We start from the raw sequence: 13,069 nt of genomic DNA on the forward strand, positions 1-13,069 counted from the left end.
AGGGACAGAGGTGGAAGTTTGCTTAGCACAGGAAGGAGGCAGACATGGCAGAGTGAGGGAGTGGGAAGGGGAGTGGAGATGAAATCAGAACACTATCAGGCACAGGGCTCCTAGGACTGTTGTAAGGACTTTGTGTTTTCTGAGTGAAAGCTCATCGGAGGCACTTGAGTAGAGGCGTGACTTTATATCAACCTATGGGGCCGTGCTGACTCCTGTGCTGAGGTTTAGTTTTGGTTAATTAATGTTACTAAGTGCTTTAATTGATGTTTCTATTTTCCTTAGAAAAATCTCAAAAACCTCTGCTTTTATGGGCTTCCATAAAATGTTCAATTTTATTTTTGGGATTCAGATTATGCATTGGGAGGGAAGCCGGAGAGAGAGTATATCAATTAGGATGATTTTAGTTGTAAGTAAAAACAAAGTTATTGGCCTGAAGGAGTTCAACAAATGCCACCCCAGAATATGCCTGCTGCTTTGGTTTGCTGATTACTTCAAACTGGGGGGCACTCGGGGAACAGAAGACAGGCAGAGGCTTTCTCTGAGCTCCCCTTATCTACCTAAAGACAGATCGTCTAGAAGGAGCTCAGCTGTCATGAATCCCCTTCTCGGGTCAGTCAGAGAATGAGGAATCTCTTGACCAAGATTAACTTGGAACACAGGGTCTCACTCTGCCACCCAGGCTGGAGTGCAGTGGCACAATTGTAGCTCACTGTCACCTCAAACTCCTGGGCTCAAGCAAACCTCCTGCCTCAGCCTCTGGAGTAGCTGGAATTACAAGCTCATGCAACCATGCCTAACTAATTGTTTTATTTTTTGTGGAGATGGGGTCTTGCCATGTTACCTAGGTTGCTCTTAAGCTCCTGGCCTCAAATGATCCTCCCTCATTGGCCTCCCAAAGTGCTGGGATTGCACAGACATGAGCCGCTATACACAACGCAAAAGTCATCTTTTAGAAGAACTCATGAAAAATAATATTAAATAATACAGATGTGACTGAGGTATGAAGTGACAGTTTTTATAATTGGGAAATTGTGAAATACATAATAAATGTCAGGGATATTTTTGGTAACATAGAAAAAATGAATTTATATTTGTCCAGACTGTTTTGACTCAGAGGCTTGGGAACTGATTAGGAAATAATCCCAGGAGTCCGAGGGTGAAGTAACTGGTCAGGGCCTAAAGTTGTGGTTGGGGGCTTTGGAAAGGAGGGAACTGAACTGAGAGATGTATTTAACAAATGGGACCCAGGACTCAGTGATTGGACCTGAAAGTGCAAAGGAGAGATTAACTTCCAGGTTTCTGGATCAGGTAGCTCACTAGGGAGAAAGACCTATCATAGAAATAAGAACTAGAGGAAGAAAAGGAAAATTGAAAGACGTGGGAAAAAAGTTGTTCCAAACTCTTTCTGGGTCTGACTTAATTTACAACCTCATTCTGGGAAGAAATATATGCATTATCTGATAAAAATGGATAAGCAATTATCTGATAAACTTTAATAAAGACTCATTCTAGGAAGCAGTCATGATGACTTCGTCATGTCTAGATAGAGATGATGACTGATATCCCTACCTAGTTGACTGTCAGTGAAGAGTCTTGTGGCCATTAACCAAATCTTCTCTTGCCCTTCCTTGTTTAACAATGAGGATTTAACATTCTCTTTACCTACAAGAAGCACTACCAAGAGTTAGTTTTTGAAGTAACTCCTATAGGGCTTTTCTTTTGCAGCAAGACTATGACAAAACTTCAACAGATGCTTGTAACTGCAGGATTGTAGAGGAGGATCATGTCTTCTTCATTTATAGCTATTTTAAGTCCTAGTTCTATGGAAATAATAATCTAAAAATAATTGTTAAAGTAACACATGTTCACAGAAAGTTTGGAAAAATCCATAGAAGTAGAAAGCATAGGAAACTTATTTGTACATCATCCTTATGCATTCATTTTTTTCACTATATTTCCTTCTACACATTTTGTGTCCAAAGCCTTTAATTCTTTTTCTGTGGATGATTGTCTTTATAATGAAATTGTTGGAACTTTTTATAAATTAAGAATATGACCCCAAATCAGTTGACTTTTTAAGGTGGGGAGTTCATTTTGTGGTGAAGATCCCTGCTTAAAGTTGGATTTCTTAGTAACTCCTCTCATTGTGTTGTTTATTATCAAAAGCTAATTGTTCTTCAGCACTTGCTACTCACCAGACACTAGTCAGCTTGGCTTCTTGAGAAGAACCATGTCTACCCTTAGCTGCAATCCTGATGGTGAATGCAGTGTCTAGCACACCAGAGGGAATAAGAACTTGATGAATATGACAATAGTAACATTCTTGAATAACTATTTGCCAGGAGTTACTAAACATGTTATATACATTATCTCATTTAAATCCTCATAATAACTCTATGAGGTAAGTACAATTATTGTCACCATTTTATGGATGAAGAAACCGAGCACATGAAGAAGTTAAACATCTCATCTGAGATCCCACAGTTAGAGTTGAGGTTAAAACCCAGTTCCATTTACTTTGAAGCTCAAGCTTTTGATTGTGACGCTATCTAGAGGATTATTTCTAGAAGAGGAATTTTAGATGTGAGATATGAACACTTAATTCTTTAAACATCCAGTCTTTATGTGATCTCATGTCACAAAATTTATCCCTCAAAGTTTTTTGGAACTTTTTTTAGAGGAAATGTGAGGGTTATCATTATATAACTAAAATAATCTCAGATCACAAATTTCAGTTTCTCAAAGCTTTTGAATTATAATACCGGGCAGAGCTTTCGGGAAAGTTATCCAGTGGAGGGTAAGAAGACCTCACAGGTAATAAAGTGAGCTAATGATCCAGACTAGTGTCATGAAACTGCCCAGAAGTACACAAAGACAAAGTTAATTTCATGGAAGTTGTTCTTTCTTTAAATTTCACAGTAGCTCAGATTAAAACCTTAGTTTCACGTTATATCCAGTTTCTGTTCACAAGTTAATTGAGATCATTTTCCACTGCTGATGTGTAAAATCTGCTCCCTACTGGTAAAATCAGAGATTCCTAGTTGACTTGACCAATTTAGATTAAGTTTGATTCACATCTGCAAGTAGAGAGCCACCTTCATGGTCATGGAGGAAGAAGGCATCCTGTGCAGCCTTCCCGCCATCTTCTCAGCTCAGCCCAGACGGACTTGCTGCTGGGGTTAAGCAGAGAGAGGCCTTTACCATTGTACTGACTACTACTTTTCTCTGGGATGTTTATGAGAATGGCTCAGTTTACAGGCATTGCAGCCCAGGGGTAGGCAAATGACAGGCCAGACTGGACCTACAAGTGTAGTCAAGAGTAGGAGCGTGCTTGGATGACGGGCATTTTACCCATCTTTCTTTTAATCCATTTCTTCTATTGGTTGTTTAGCATTTTTTTAAACATGATTTTGTGGAAAGGGCATAGGATTGTGAATCAGAAGATAAATGTCCCTATTCTGTGTGATTTAGGACAAAGCACTTCCATTTCTGAGCCTCAGTTTCTTCAACTGTAAATTAGCGATATCTTCCTCCTGGGATAACTGCAAGGAATAAATGAGCTAATGTATTAGAAAATGCATTATAAAACTCAGTGCACTTTATAAGTATTTTTTTTTTTTTTTTTTGAGACGGAGTCTCGCTGTGTCGCCCAGGCTGGAGTGCAGTGGCCAGATTTCAGCTCACTGCAAGCTCTGCCTCCCGGGTTTTTACGCCATTCTCCTGCCTCAGCCTCCCGAGTAGCCGGGACTACAGGCGCCCGCCACCTCGCCCGGCTAGGTTTTTTTGTATTTTTTAGTAGAGACAGGGTTTCACCGTGTTAGCCAGGATAGTCTCGAACTCCTGACCTCGTGATCCGCCCGTCTCGGCCTCCCAAAGTGCTGGGATTACAGGCTTGAGCCACCGCGCCCGGCCTATAAGTATTTTTTATACATAATTTTATTCCAGTTTTATAGCTGAGAAGCCTGAAATTCATAGAGATTAAAGCTACATTTCTAATAAGAAAGTGAAGATCTGAAACACGGCTAGTTCCAGATTCTTTTCACATGTTGTCTCCTTAAACTCAAGTTGCTACTGTGAATATATTTTTTTTCATAACTTATGCTAGTAATTTTTAACCCTGATTTCAGGAGCCCCGCGTAACACTCCAGAGGACTTTGTGCCATCCCTAGTGCCTAGCAAAGAGAAGAGTACCCAGGTCCATATCTCCCAGTTACACACAGATTTCTCATAGACCTGAAAATGGGGCACAACATAAAAGTATAAATTCCTATTACTGAAGGACCAGCTGCTATTATTTAGTGTGCTATTTTAACACTAAACAATTCAGAGTGAAGCAAACATCCTGTGTTTATTCTTCGTCCATTGCACTCCTTTGCCGTATATATCAAGGTCATACAACACCGTATCATTGCAAGTGGCTTTAGAGAATCCTTTTTACCCAGACCATGGAATACAAAGGCACAAACTAGTGACCCTAACAAATAAGACAATGCTTGTTGACCATTTGATGAAGTTACTAATTAAAAATATCTTCTAGGAAAACAAACAAACAAACAAAAAAATACTTCCTAGGGGGAGGAAAAGTGTGGATATTTTCCTGCTTATTACCTGAGAAATCTCCTCTAAAAGTTGGTATATATCTTGACTTTGAGTAATCAGTTTCTTTACAAGTAATAAACACTTCTTTGTTGATTTGCAGTTTCTCATTCAGTATTTTTTCTTCAGCTAGTTATATAAATTCTATTAATTAACTGACTCTAATAATTCTTCATTTGCTACAGTGTGAAAGGTTCTGCCTGCAATATCTATAAATAACAGGGCAGGCAAGCAGGCATAGATTTTAAACATACAATTTCCAAAATGTGAAGGCCTAAAGTAGGGCAATCTGTCATCTTTGTGCAGGTGTCTGAAGGCGCTTCTTGTGCTTGATTGTCTCTGTTGTCAAGACTAACTCTCCATCAGGCCAAGCACCTCGTGCATGCAATAGAGGAGAGTCACCCACATCTCCTGGAAAGGGATCTGGAGATAACAGAGAGCTCAAAGAGGAAAGGAGAACAGGGCCCTGTGATAAGCTCAAGAACTTACCTTTGATTTCTAAGCTGTTTAAATTTATAGTCTAAAATAACTATGGGATCTCTAGTGTACTTCTGACTAGTTGGCTAGTGTACTGAACTGGGGTTACTTTGTTCCTTTTTATTATTACTAAAAATTATCTTTTCTTTCTACTATGTAATATATGCTCAGTGCAGACAAAATTTCAGAAAGGAACAGCAAAAGATAATCAAAAGAAATCAAGTTCACTATCAGGAAAAGCTTTGTTGTATATGCTGCAGCATACACACAAGAATGTATTTCATAACGTCACACCTCACATAAAATGTGTAGCCTTCACAATAAGTTGAACATTTTTCATGCCAATAAGTATTTGTCTGCAATGTGATTTGTAACAACTAGTGTTTTAGTCTATAGATATCAAATTATTAGTGTAACCAGTTTTCTCTTTAGGCATTTATTTCCATTTTTTCACTATTTTAAATCATGATGTAATAGTGATCTTTACATAAATCTTATTTTACTGTTTTCTAATTGTTTCTATAATGTAAATCCACAAAAGTGAAATTCCCAGGTCAAAGTATATTTTAAGCTTGTCGGTTTATACCACCTAACTTCCATCCAGAAAGGTACCCATCTTGCTCCTGCCTATCGTATAGATGAATGCTGTCCATCTCAGAAACTGATCAAACTATGGCACACTGGCATAATGTGTATTTTAAGCTGAAGGAAATCATGAAAACCACAGAAGCAGAAAGGTCTGACTTTCTTTCACCTGAAGACCCTCAAGTGACAGGTGTCCTCCCTATACTCACAGGGAAGAAATGTTACACAAGAGGCCAAGAAGAATCTGAACAAATAGACTTTGCTAAACTCCCCCCACCAGCTTATTACCATTAGATCATAGCCCCTTTTGCCAAATGATACTTTTATACACTGTCCACTCTTCACTGAGCCTAGGCATAAACATAGGCAGACTAAGTTTCCCTGGGTCTTTGGGTCTTCATTACAGAAAGATCCTGTGTCATATAAAACTTTGGTTAAATAAATTCATTGTAATCTTCTCTTATTAATCTATCTTTTTTAATATCCTAGATTTATTTTTGGTTTTTGGGGTACATTATATTTGTACATATTTATTGGGTATGGGTGACATTTTGTTACATGCAAAGAATGTGTAATGATAAAGTCAGGGTATTTAAGGGTATCCATTACCTGAGTGTTTATCATTACTATGTGTTGGGCACATTTCAGATCCTCTCTATTTTGAAAAAACGTTGTTCAACTATTGTTGTTAACTCCAGTTACCCTACTTAGCTATCAAACATTATAACTTATTCTTTCTACCTAACTGTATATTTGTGATCTGTCTTTTGTTACAAGAATATCACCCATGGGGGCCTATTATGGGGACGGGGGAGGGGGGAGGGATGGCACTGGGAGTTATACCTGATGTAAATGACGAGTTGATGGGTGCAGCACACCAACATGGCACAAGTATACATATGTAACAAACCTGCACATTGTGCACATGTACCCTAGAACTTAAATAAGAAAGAAAAAGAAGCACCTGAAAGAAAAAAAGAATATCACCCATGAACTTTGCAATAGGTGAGGAAAAGACATTACTTTTTCTCTCCTATAATGCCAGTTTTCCCATATTCTTGCCACTGACATATTATTCTTTTTACTGTTAGTCAGTGTGTTGGGTTTGAAAATGGTAGCTCACTGAAATACTCAAAAAAAAAAAAATTATTCTAGAGTGACACCAGCAAGGTGGTGGAATAAGACTTTCTAGCATTCATCCTTCACAAGAAACATCAACTTGGACAACTATTCCTACATAAAAATAGCATCACATGAGTTAAAGAATGCAGGTGAGAGGTTATAGCACCTGGGTATAACACAAATATAAGAAAAGATGCCTTGAAGAAGGTAAAAAGGACAGTTTCACATTTCCTGTGTCGCCTCTCCCTCAAGCCTGGGCAGCACAACACTGACAGAGAGACCCTCCACGAGGGCAAGGAAGTGAACTCTGAACTGTGTCCTAGAGCCCAGCACCAGGCCCACCTCAGGGAAGTCTGGTGCCAGACTGGGTCCCACAGTCCCAGCTGCTAGGCCAGCCCCTGCGGCTCAAGGCCCACTACCACAGACCCAGGGCCAGGATCACCCCTGCAGACCCTGACACTGGTCAGCCCCCATGGACCCAGGCTTGAGACCAGTCCCCACCGCCCCAGGCTCCAGAGGACCCCGTGTACACAAGATAAGGCCATGTATGACAAGCCTACAGCTAACATCGCAGTCAATGATAAAAATCTGAAAGCTTTTCCTCTGAAATCAGGAATAAGACAAGGAGGCCCACTCTCTCCGCTTCTCTTCAATATAGTACCGGAAGTCCTAGCCAGAGAAATTGGGCAAGAAAAAGAAATAAAAGGCATCAAGATTGGAAAGGAAAAAGTAAAATTGTCTCCGGTTGCAGATGACATGGTGTTTTGTATAGAAAACCTGGCCAGGCATGGTGGCTCATGCCTGTGATCCCAGCACTTTGGGAGGCTGAGGAACAAGGATCAATTGAGTCCAAGAGTTCAAGACCAGTCTGGCCAACATAGTGAGACCTGTCTTTATTAAAAAATAAATAAAATTAGCCAGGCTTGGAGGCACATGCCTATAGTCCCAGCTACTCAGGAGGCTGAGGTGGGAGGATTGCTTGAGCCCAGGAGATTGAGGCTGCAGTGAGCCATGATCACTCCACATCTCTCCAGCTTGGGTGGGTGACAGAATGAGACAGACAGAAAGAGGAAATAAAATAAAGAGGGAAAGAAAGAAAGAGAAAGAGAAAGGAAAGGAGAGAAAGAGAGCAAGAAAGAGGAAAACAAAGAAAAACCTAAAGACTTGCCCCTGCCCCCCACCCTAAACACACACACACGAACTGTCAGAGCTAATAAACAAAGTCAGTATAGTTGCAGGATACAAAAATCAACATATAAAAATCAGTGACATTTCTGTACGGTAACAACAAACCATAAGAAAACAATCCCTTTTACAATAGCATCAAAAATAATAAAATACTTAGGAAAAAGTGTTATCAAGAAAGTAAAAGAGTTGTACACTGAAAACTATAAAATAGTGATTAAAGAAATTCAAGATGCAAATAAATGAAATTATATCCTGTGTTTACAGATTGGAAGAACATTGTTTAACTGATCATACCACCCAAAGCAATCTACAGATTCATTGTAATCCCTATCTAAATTCCAAAGGCATTTTTTAAAATTACATTTTTATTTTTAAGTTACGGGGTACATGTGCAAGATGTGTATGTTTGTTACATAAGTAAATGTGTGCCATGGTGGTTTGCTGCACCTATCAACCCATCACCTAGGTATTAAGCCAAGCATGCATTAACTATTTTTCCTAATGCTCTGCCTACCCCTACCCTGCTCCCTGACAGGTCCCAGTGTATTTTGTTCCCCTGCATGTGTCCACGTGTTCTCATTGTTCAGCTCCCACTTATAAGTGAGAGCATGCAGTATGTGGTTTTCTGTTACTGTGTTAGTTTGCTGAAGAGAGTGGCTTCCAGCTCCATCCATGTTCCTGCAAAGGACACGATCTCATTCCTTTTTATGGCTGCACAGTATTCGGTGGTGTATATGTACCATATTTTCTTTATCCAGTCTATCATTGATGGGCATTTGGGTTGATTCCATGTTTCCAAAGATATTTTTCAAGAAATAGAAGAAACAATCCTAAAATTCTTATGGAACCACAAAAAAACCCCAAGGAGCCAAACCAATCTGGAGAAAAAAGAGTAAAGCTGAAAACATCTCACTCCCTGACTTCAAAATATACTACAAAGAGATAAGAATCAAAACAGCATGCTACTGGCATAAAAACAGACCCATAGACCAATGGAATAGAATGGAGAACCCAGAAATAAATCCACACATTTACGGTCAATTGACCTTTGGCAAAGATAGTAAGAACACACAATGGGGAAAGGACTGTCTCTTCAGTAAGTAGTGTTGTGAAAACTAGGTATCCACAGGCAGTAGAATAAAACTGAACCATTATCTCACACCATATATAAAAATCAACTCAAAACAGATTAAAGACTTAAATGTAAGACCTGAAACTGTAAAACTACTAGAAACCAATATGGAGACAAAGCTTCTTGACATTGGTCTGGGCAAAGATTTTTTAGATATGGCTCCAAAAGCACAGAAAACACAGCCAAAAAGGACAAATGGGATTGCATCAAATGAAGAAAGAAAACCAACAACTCCTGCATAGCTAAGGAAATGATCAACAGAGTGAAAAAAAGTCCTACAGAATTGAAGAAAATATTTGCAAACAATACATCTGATAAGGGGTTAATATAAAAAATATATAAGAAACTCAAACAATTCAAGAGCAAGAAAACAACTCAATTAAAACAATGGTCAAAGGACCTGAATAAATACTCTGTTTTAATGTGTCCCCCAAAATTCACATGTTGAAAACGTAATCCCCTATGCAACAGTGTTGAGAGATGGGACACAATGAAGGTGACTGGTATAATGACAGAGCCTCAGGAATGAATTAGTGTAGTCACAGGAGTAAGTCAATTATCAAGAGAGCAGGTTGTTATAAAAGTGAGCCTGGCCCCTCTTGCTTTCTCAGTCTTGTGTGCTTGCTTCTATCTTCTGCTGTTTCACCAGGGATATTGCAGCACAAAGCCCTCATCAAATGCCAGCAGCATGCTCTTAGATTTGTTAGCCTGCAGAACCATGAGCCAAGCAAACTTATATTGTTTATAATTTACCCAGTTTGTGGTATTCTGTTGTAGCAACAGAGAATAGGCTAAGACAATAGATATTTCTCACAAGACGACATACAAATGGCCAGCAGGTATTTGAAAAAATGCTCAACATTAAGAATGACCAGGGAGGCCGGGCGCGGTGGCTCAAGCCTGTAATCCCAGCACTTTGGGAGGCCGAGACGGGTGGATCACGAGGTCAGGAGATCGAGACCATCCTGGCTAACACGATGAAACCCCGTCTCTACTAAAAAATACAAAAAAATAGCCGGGCGAGGTGGCAGGCGCCTATAGTCCCAGCTACTCGGGAGGCTGAGGCAGGAGAATGGCGTAAACCCGGGAGGTGGAGCTTGCAGTGAGCTGAGATCCGGCCACTGCACTCCAGCCTGGGCGACAGAGCAAGACTCCGTCTCAAAAAAAAAAAAAAAAAAAAAAAAAAAAGAATGAACAGGGAAATGCAACAGAAAGCACAATAAGATGTTGCCTCATATCTGTTAGAATGGCTATTAACAACAAGTGTTAAAAAGGATGTGGAGAAAAGGGAGCTCTTGTACACTGCTGGTAGAAATGCAAATTAGTACATCCATTATAGAAAAACAGTATGTTCTTTAAAAATTAAAAAGATAAAGAAAATGTGGCACATATATACCATGGAATACTACGCAGCCATAAAAAAGGATGAATTCATGTCCTTTGCAGGCACATGGATGAAGCTGGAAACCATCATTCTTAGCAAACTAACACAGGAACAGAAAACCATACACATGCTCTCACTCATAAGTGGGAGCTGAAAAAGGAGAACACATGGACACAGGGAAGGGAACATCACACACAGGGCCTGTCGGGGGGTGGGGGCTCAGGGGAGGGATAGCATTAGGAGAAATACCTAATGTAGATGATGGGTTAATGGGTGTTGCAAACCACCATGGCACGTGTATACTATGTAACAAACCCGCACGTTCTGCACATGTATTCCAGAACTTAAAGTATAATAAAAAAAATTAAAAATAGAACTACCATGTGATCCAGCAATGTCGCTTCTGTGTATATACCCAAATGAAATGAAATCAGTGTATTTAAGAGATCTCTGCACTCCCATGTTTATTGCAGCACTATTCACAACAGCCAAGAAGTGGAAACAACCTAAGTGTCCATCAACAGATGACTGAAGAAAATATGATATATATACAATGGAATCTGATTCAGAAATCTGATTGTGATAAACAGGTGACAAGGGAAATAAACCAGAAAGACAAATACTGCATAATCTCACTCCTTAAAAAAAGCAAGCTTTTTAAGGAATGGAAACAACTGATCGTTAAAGTTGGAGACATACCGGTGATGATATGATCTATCTATAGCTTCCCCTGGAGGTGTTTTGTTTATAGACAAAGATAATTTGATTACAACCAGGAACAGAGTCCGAAAGTCTGAGCTTCCCTTAGAACGTGGCTTTTTTTTTTCTTTTGAGAAGTGAGTCTTGAATTGCAGTGTGCTTTTTTTTTTTTAAATTTTATCTTAGGTTGGGGCCACATGTGCAGGTTTGTTATACAGGTAAACTCGTGTGATGGGAGTTTGTTGTACAGATTATTTCATCATCCAGTTACTAAGCCTCGTATCCAATAGTCATTTTTTCTGCTCCTCTCCCTCCTCCCACCCTCCGCCCTCAAGTAGGCCCCAGTGTCTGTTGTTTCCTTCTTTGTGTTTATGAGTTCTCATCATTTAGCTCCTACTGAGAACACGCAGCATTTGGTTTTCTGTTCCTGTGTTAGTTTGCTAAGGCTAATGGCCTCCAGCTCCATGCGTGTTCCCACAAAGAACATGATCTCACTCAAAACACAAACTTGTAAAAGCAGAGAGTAGAACAATAGTTTCCAAGGGCTGGAGGTCAGGTAGAAGAGTGAGAAGGATGTTGGCTAAAGGGTACGTAGTTTTGGTTAGACAGGATGAATAAGTTTTGGAGATCTATTGTACAGCATGATGATGATAATAATAATGTATTATATACTTGAAAATTGCTGAGAGTAGATCTTAAATGTTCTCACCACAAAAAAGGTATAAGAGGTGATAGGTATGTTAATTAGCTTGACTTAATCATTTCACAATGTATACATATATCAAAATATCACACCATATATAATTTGTATTTGTCAATTATGCCTTTGTAAAGGAACAAATTTTTATAAATAGTGAGGCTGAACATTTTTTCATATTTTTATTCATCCTTTGACATTCTTTCTCTGAGAACTGTCCATTTATGCCTTTTGTCCATTTTCTGGTTGGTAAGTTCCTTCTTTCCTTATAAATCTGAAAGATCCTCCCTCTAGCTGCCATCTCGCATCCCCGAGTGTGTGTGCCTAATCTCAGCTGGTCCACCCCAGATACCTGAGCACCAACCCTAGTCCCCCTAGCAGCCCCTTATCTGCTCCAACAAGATGAAAGAAACGATCATGAACCAGGAAAACCTCAAACTGCAGGCACAAGTGTGCACTGGTGGGAAAGGAACTGCTCACAGAAAGCAGAAAGAAGGTGGTTCACAGAACAGCCACAGCTGATGATAAAACAAAACAAAACAAAACACTTCAATTCTTCTTAAAGAAGTTACAGGTAAACAGTATCTCTGGTATTGAAAAGGTGAATGTGCTTACAAAGCGAGGAACAGTAATCCACTTTAACAACCCTAAATTTCAGGCATGGCAGCAGACACTTTCACCATTACAGGCCATGCTGAGGCAAAGCAGGTGACAGAAATGCTACCCAGCCTCTTAAGCCGGCTTGGTGCAGACAGTCTGACTAGTTTAAGGAGACCGGCTGAAGCTCTGCCCAAACAACGTGTGGATGGAAAAGCACCACTTGCTACTGGAGAGGATGATGATGATGGAGTTCCAGAATTGTGGAGAATTTTGATGAGGCTTCCAAGAATGAGGCAAGCTGAACTGAATCGACTTCTGAAGAAGATAAAACTTGAAGTTACTGGAAGGTGCTATTTTCTATTATGACTTCTTTTTTTTTTTTTTTTTTTTTTTTTTTTTTTTTTTTTTTTTTTTTGAGACGGAGTCTCGCTTAGTCGCCCAGGCTGGAGTGCAGTGGCGCGATCTCGGCTCACTGCAAGCTCCGCCTCCCGGGTTCACGCCATTCTCCTGCCTCAGCCTCCCGAGTAGCTGGGACTACAGGCGCCCGCCGCCTCGCCCGGCTAATTTTTTGCATTTTTAGTAGAGACGG

General features: G+C 39.8%; 1 pseudogene; it reads left to right on the plus strand.

The window, feature by feature from the left end:
- Positions 1-12,119: 12,119 nt before the first annotated feature.
- LOC102116022 (transcription factor BTF3 pseudogene) lies at positions 12,120-12,782 on the plus strand (annotated as a pseudogene).
- The last annotated feature ends 287 nt before the right edge of the window (positions 12,783-13,069 follow it).

The sequence above is a fragment of the Macaca fascicularis genome, chromosome 5 (assembly GCF_037993035.2).
Source record: "Macaca fascicularis isolate 582-1 chromosome 5, T2T-MFA8v1.1".
NCBI classification, from domain to species: Eukaryota; Metazoa; Chordata; class Mammalia; order Primates; family Cercopithecidae; genus Macaca; species Macaca fascicularis.